The sequence below is a fragment of the Lissotriton vulgaris genome, chromosome 5 (assembly GCF_964263255.1).
Source record: "Lissotriton vulgaris chromosome 5, aLisVul1.2, whole genome shotgun sequence".
Lineage (NCBI taxonomy): Eukaryota > Metazoa > Chordata > Amphibia > Caudata > Salamandridae > Lissotriton > Lissotriton vulgaris.
The window spans coordinates 559,640,138-559,647,193 of NC_141693.1; the positions used below are offsets into that span (position 1 = coordinate 559,640,138).

A 7,056-nucleotide genomic window follows, 5' to 3' on the forward strand; every position below is an offset into this window, starting at 1 on the left:
TTAGTTTGCCGTTAAAACCTTTTTAACCATGTCATGATGGAAAAGTTGCTGCAAAAAAAGTGCTGCATACTTTAAAACATTTCTTGGGGTTGAGGGAACCCCGCCCCCCAATGCACCCCCACTCCCCCACCTCCATCTGCCCTTTCTTGGGAGTCCATAAATATTAGAATGTTTGGAGTGGTAGCTTCCTAATTATATGTAAAAAGTATAGATATTTACAAGTTGTGTTGCAAAGTGCGCAATTTGCCTACAATTCTTTAAAACATTCTCAGGGTTGGGAAAGAAACCGTTAGGACATGATCAATTCCCTATCTGGATGTTTCATCTCAAACCAGGGCAGGCACTTACTACCCATCGTTTGCATTTGTCTTAGAAATTTAACAAGGCATTTTCTTAAAATAACTGGGATGTGCCAGCATGGCACCACTCATTAAGATGTTTGGAAAACATATTTGTGACATGTTGGTATGAAACAATTGCTGGTCTTCCTCTTCCATCGACAATGTGTTACAGTGCGGGTCATCCATGCTAAAAGTACCCTTCCATTTTCGTTGAAAAAAGCCATTAGTCGACAATCAATATTAGGTCAAGAGAGCTGGTTTTATTTTTTTAAGTAACAGAATCTACATAATTATCATGAATGGGGTTAACAGGAAGATGTTTACATGGAAACCCAATCTTATAAGTGGTGGTTGAATGGGCCATAATTTCAACTTTCCCTCCTGCATGTACTGGCATCTCATGTTGTTGATGTAGAGACCCTGCCAGGCAGCCCATTAACACTTCTTGGCTCCGATATAGTGTCCTGGCCTTTGGTCTTGGCAGGGATCAGGAAGGCATGGGTTGCAGGGATCCACTAAAAAAATACAAGCAGCGAAATTGATTGATATTAAAATTTGCACACAATTATTAAAAATATCAACAGTGTAATGTTTCTGGTCTTCATAAACAGCTTGAATCAGCCATGTGGAGATATAATGCTCATTGTTTGATGATGAGTATTCAGTGTTCAATGGACCCCCGGTCTCTGTGCCGTGGAACCACTGCTCTTGCTCCACCATTGATAACATACGCCCCTGCGTCACCACTACGTCCCAGAACGACATAAGCGTGAGCACGCACAAAGGAAGAGATCGGAATGTTTTGTGTCATCAGGAAAAGTCGCAAAACATTTGTGCTTTCCCTCGTTAGTTATAAGCAGGGGCGACTGTCACTTTGCCACCCGTCTCCCATTGGTTGGCCTGTTGACTTCGCTAAAGCAGCTATATTGTATGATGCCTTGCTGAATGTAAAGGCCATTAGCACATTCGGTCCCATTATTGGACAAAATTGGGAGCTAGGGCACTGAAAACAAGTCCCAGAACAGGGTCTCAAAAGAGGGTCACAAAATAAATCCATGCAGAGAATTTCAATTGAGAAATTCCTCCCCGCCAAGCACCCCAAACCAAATCTTTCTCCAGTCATTAACTTTTACTTACCTGTAGCGCACTTCTGTGAGTTGTCCTGGCACTGCTGGACAGGTGCGCATGCTGAAACGAGAGAAACAGGAGCCACGGTAAGCATATGCACTTCTAACTTTCTCTAAAAGTCATACTTGTTGTGAGAGACTCCTAAACACACGGGGGAATTTTTATGAGATGGTTTGTTCGCGTTTGCACCACTCAACATTGTACGCGTGCAATGCCAACCTTTAAGATTTATGAAGCCACGCAAAGCCAGTTTGCATTACCCTGAATTTCTTGAATTTCTCCATAAATCTGGAGTAAGGCAACAGAGCGCAAATTGCTGTGTTGCCTTACTCTGCCCTGGAAAGGCATTCCATGGACGTTGCATGGGTGTTCCCAAAAAACTGCCATGGTTTTTGATGCATGCCCAGACTTAACAGAACTGGTAGACCTGGGAATCCGCAAACAGATACACCTTCCCAGGAGAGGCGTAACGAGGGGAAATGTCTTTATTTGTTCTAGTTACGTCCTCTTTCAATGTGTGCTGCATACTGCAGCAGGCCTAAAGGAATATGACCCTCAGGATTGCTTTTATTCCTGCACTAAAACATAATTTTGCATATTTTCACAGAATTAGGCAAATGCAAACAACAAACATCAAACACTGCATTGGTAACAGTGGCAGTTGTGATTGATCGGTGGATAAGGTTACCCTGTGACTACCTAACAGCAAGGACTTCTTGTTCAAGTCTTGGCCTTTTCTTCAACCACACAATGTTCTCTGGTAGGTATATTACTGTCTGTTCATAAAAGGAAAGCTCAGGACGTCAACATCTCATTATTGGAGATATGAAGTCATCTGGTTATCGTAGCTTTTGAGGCACGTTTTCTAAGCAATTTAAACTACAACTTTGTTTTGATAGTCCAAAAGCCCCTGTTTATTGAAAACACTTTGATAAGTAAGGAATCTGTTGCAATATTAGTTTTTGGAAAGGTAATACTAATACAATATTTGATCAACCTCTCACACATATCTGTAGAGAATGCCCTAGTAATATTGCTTTAACACTGTTTGTCTACTACTAAATTTTAACAGATTAGGGACATATTTATTTTGTTATTTTTTTTGTGTATTGTATTGTAAGTCATGCTAACAAATAACCTTGCTCTTCCTGATATTTTGTTAGTGCTTTACAGAAACCAACCAATAACATACCAGCTGTTATGCTATGGGAATGCAATATCAGGTCTAGTTTAGCACATTCGGCTGTTATGTGTGAGAAAGACTAAACAGAAATGGCAATATGTTTCTGTCATGATAGGAGGAAGTCAACCCTCATCTATGATTTGTTTAGGACAGTCTTTCCCAAACTGTGGGTCACGATCCACTGGTGAGTCGGGAGCTGATTTTTGGTTACTCGCATAAGTCCAAGCAAAAAAAATAAAATAAGAATACCTAAAAAATTCTATATTTATCTTATCATATTTGCTGCGCTTCAAAGACAGAAAGTGAAATGACAAGCTACGTCTTCTGAAAAAAAACCTGATAACGCTTTTTATATGGGATTGGTGCTTACAACTCCTCTCATTTTGCTGTCAGAGAGAAAAGTAAAGTGAATTATGTGACAATCTTGCTGGGGTACAGTGAGTGTGGAAGGAAAAACTGTAGGATTTCCACATGCTATCATTTGTGTAATATAGTTTTAACAGTAAAAAGGTAAGTCTGTGCAAATTTAGTGGGCATTTCAATAGAATATATGCTGTCTGTAAATGACATGTTGCTTCCACAAAATGTTTAGATTCCTTAAAAAAAATAACTCCAGACATGTCCATTAAAGTTAGGCGGGTCGCAAAAGATTGTCGTTTTAAAGTTTGTCATGGCTCTAATAAGCTTGTGAAGCAATGGTGAAGGAAATGGCAATATTTGGTTACATTTCTGGACTTCCTCCATGTAGTATGGCCTCCTAGTCTAGCCAGTCAATAGCCTTATGTACATAAGCCACCTGTTAAAGTCCTAAAGATTGCAGAATTGTAATCCCTTGTAACAACATAAAGTATACGAGGAAATATTTGCATTAAGCCCAACCAATGATATTTACTCTGGGTAACAATCAATTCCATTATTTCTTTGCTCACTGTGCCATTACAGAAAGGTCCCATATACAAATTAGTATTGACCCTGTTCTGAAATAGAGATCCAAGCCTAAACTGTGTATTCATGTCCCATCTCAGCAGATATACTCACAAAGTCAGAAATCTGTTGGCTTTGTTGGTATGTAAAGTTGCGAAATTGTGTATTGGGTGGTCAGCTTCATGATGTATTAAGGCCTTCTCCTTGAAAGGATTTGCACAGTATACACAACACCTAAGATTGTATATTTTGCTCAACTGAGTGACAGGGCAGGAGTATGTTTTCTCTTATTTAGACAAAGAGTATTGTCTCTTTGTTCTGTATTCTCTGGAGTTTCCAAATCCATGTAAGGTACTTTAAATTTTTATTTTTGACGTTTTCTTCTGACATCACTATTCCCTAGTGTGCTATAGTATATGCAGTGAGGTAAATTGCTAGTCCACGTTGAAGAAAGGGCATTTTCATATCAAGTAAATTACATGTAAATCTGAGTATTATTTCCTTGTGTTACCAAGTTTGGTTAGTTTCAAATACAAGAAAGACAATTAGTCAAATCTGTGGTATGACAAGGAATTGATCAGCTCATCCTCTTAGCATTAGGTTTACACATTAGCTATTGATGATAGCAACACTTTATCAAAAAAGACTAATGAGCAGCACTGAAGAATCAATGTTCAGTCATTTCCATTTTTTGCCAGTCAATAGATTATGACTCAGAGTTACATAAAAGCCATGTAATGCAGAGCAGCAAGTAAAGCTGCTCCACTAGTTTGTGTGAATGCGAGAGAGCAGAACAGCTCCCTATCTACTAAGATATCACACTGCTCTGTGCTCTCTCCCTGCGCTAGCGCACTTTTTTCTTCAGTGCATCAACATAGACAAACTTCACAAACCAAATCTATGCTTTAAGGAATTTCCCACATTGTATGGGTGGTGTATAAGACAGCAAACATGCAAAGTGGTAAAAAAGAGGATACATGAATATATCTCTCCTTGATAATCTTGCCTTGAGAAGGCACAGAATTTTGGCACAAATCCATGTCCACAATTCTTTCTAGATAGGGATTTCTATCTAAACACCTAAGGGGTTACATTTTAGCACCCATTCATGACTAATACAACACACCCTTGAGGCAAAGCAACACAGGGCAGTGCATTGCACATCTTTCCATAATTTTGGGGTATATTCCAACACAATCCTCAATTTGATTTGGATTGTAAATCCCACTACAACATTTGTGTCTGTTTTACTTTAAGATCTAACATGAACCCAACACAAATTTTTGTAAATCTGGGCCCAAGTTTGGAGTTGTCGTCTAACAGCTAAGTTGTTGACTTTGGATCTCTGGGACTTCTGCACTAATCCTGTATTCAGCACTTGACGAACAATTGTGCAGGCCTAACTAAATCAAGCGATCTCTCCAGCCATAAGTATGTGGAAATGTAATTCATCTGCAATACAAAAGTGCAAAATCCACTTGACCTATATGAACTTGAGTTGTCTATTAACTCCCTCAAAGAACATTGATAACTCTGTTGCTCCCCAACTAGTCTCTCTATCAATACCCTTATGTATTGAACCCCTAGCAAGTATTTGTATGCAAGCATCAAAAGCTGTATATTTTTCTTACAATGATAAGGCAATTTAGGAGAATAATTTGTAATCAAGCTATCACTTACGGTCCTGGCAGGGGTTTGTCTGTTGGCAGGGATCATTGCATTGTGTCTTCTGGTGATGGTGTTGGTGATGTCCTCCGCCCTTGGCAGACATGGTTCTCTATAGCTCGAGGTTGCACTGCTGCTTGAGGAAGAAACACAGGAAGACTGGTTGTCTGATTGATAGCCTGGCTGTCTAAAGGTGCTGCTTTTATACCCTGGTCAGTGGCTGATCATAACTAAGGCTCACCTTGTCATTTGTTGCAGTTTCTATGAACCCGCCCATAATAATTATTAGACAGTTGTTTTATTTAGCAATTTGTGTTTCCTTCACCCTGACATTAGGGTGATTCGTTCTAAATAAAGTCACCCACACCCAAGCAGTTTGCTCTAATAAAAATACTGACTCAGGTTTCATGGTGACTTTTTTATATGGCATCATTTCATTCACATCTAAGGGTTCTATCTGTTGCATTATCCGATTATGCAGTTCAGTCTTGATTGGAACTGTCTGCTTCTGTGTTTAAGAGAAGCAAATCATTTCCATGCTAAGAACCTGCTGAGCCAATATGTACCCAAGAGGGCAGACTGACACCAAGGGATGTTTTTAAACTCCCTACAAGGTAGAGTCAGAACAGTGAGCTCGTGGTAGGTTAGTAATGCATGGCTAGTGGGGCTAGTCAAAGTTTAAGACCCAGATTGTGTTATCACGCTTATGGTTTGTGTGTTCGAGTCTCCAGTGAGATCAATGTCGTTGGCTGCCACCAACTAGGTCCTTCATGTGTGTGCATGTCTAATATTTACAGAGCTCTTCAGAGAAAAGTTAGCTGAGTATTGAGTACTCGGATAGCTGTAGCTGGGGTTACCTACTTCAAAAAGGACTTTAAAGCTCCACTACAAACAGTAGATTGTGCCGAATAGTGTAGAAATTGTAAGAAGTCTTAAAGAGTAAGGCGAAATACTGAGAAAACATCTTTTTAATTAGAGTAATTGGTCGCCATAGTCATTAGCAGCGTACCTTTGTAAGCAATATTTTTCCCAGACTTTGATCTGCATGTACATGTGTCTGTATATACTCTATACTCAGTATGATGTACGTCCATAAGGGCCTCTCGGCACTGACATGGAAAACTTAAAGTCTTAAGAACTGAAGTGGTTACACCTCCTGATATGGAAGTGACATCAAAGTCTAACATAATCTCAACATGCAATGGTCAGTGACACATGTGATTGCACCTCTTATTGTAGTACAAGTGTAGATTATGAGGAGCACTTTACACAAACCCAGTCAAAGCCTAGTACTAGTTACATGAAAGAGATCTTGCTGCCAACATCCAAAGATACAGGTCCTGTACTAGAATGTTTCCAAAAAAAGGTTCATCTACCTCAGCTCTTGCTTGGAATGTTTTGTGGCGATCAGTCAAGCAACGGCTTAAGAAAAATGGGATTATAACAGGGGCGGCCCCTCCTCTAAAGCTGAGCGTCGCCCCACTGCGTTGCAGCAGTGAAGAAAAGAAAATAGAAAATGATGATAATGTGATGGTATTATCATTTTATTTGTTCCTGATGCTGCAGCATGGAGGCTGCTCTGCTCATAGAGCAGGGGAGAGGTGGTGGGCACACTGAAGTGCGCATGGCGCTTTCTGCCGGCTGTCTCGGGCCGGCCAAACAGTCATGCACACTTAGCATGTTCATCACCCAGGCTGCATTACAGCCTAGGTGGAGAACATGCCCAGGCTCCCAGTCCCCTCTGAGCCCCAAATTACGGCGCTCAGACCAATCACAACACTGCACTACAGCGTTGAGATTAGCTCAGGGGAGCCT

The 7,056-nt window shown here is 40.3% G+C and overlaps 1 long non-coding RNA gene across 1 annotated transcript; it reads right to left on the bottom strand.

Annotated features, from left to right (window-relative positions):
- Positions 1 to 581: 581 nt before the first annotated feature.
- Positions 582 to 5,417, bottom strand: LOC147711264 (uncharacterized). Its single transcript, XR_015295901.1, has 3 exons — positions 5,257 to 5,417; positions 1,479 to 1,529; positions 582 to 856 (listed from the first exon to the last, which is right to left on the bottom strand). It is a non-coding gene; the product is annotated as an uncharacterized LOC147711264 (long non-coding RNA).
- Positions 5,418 to 7,056: the final 1,639 nt, after the last annotated feature.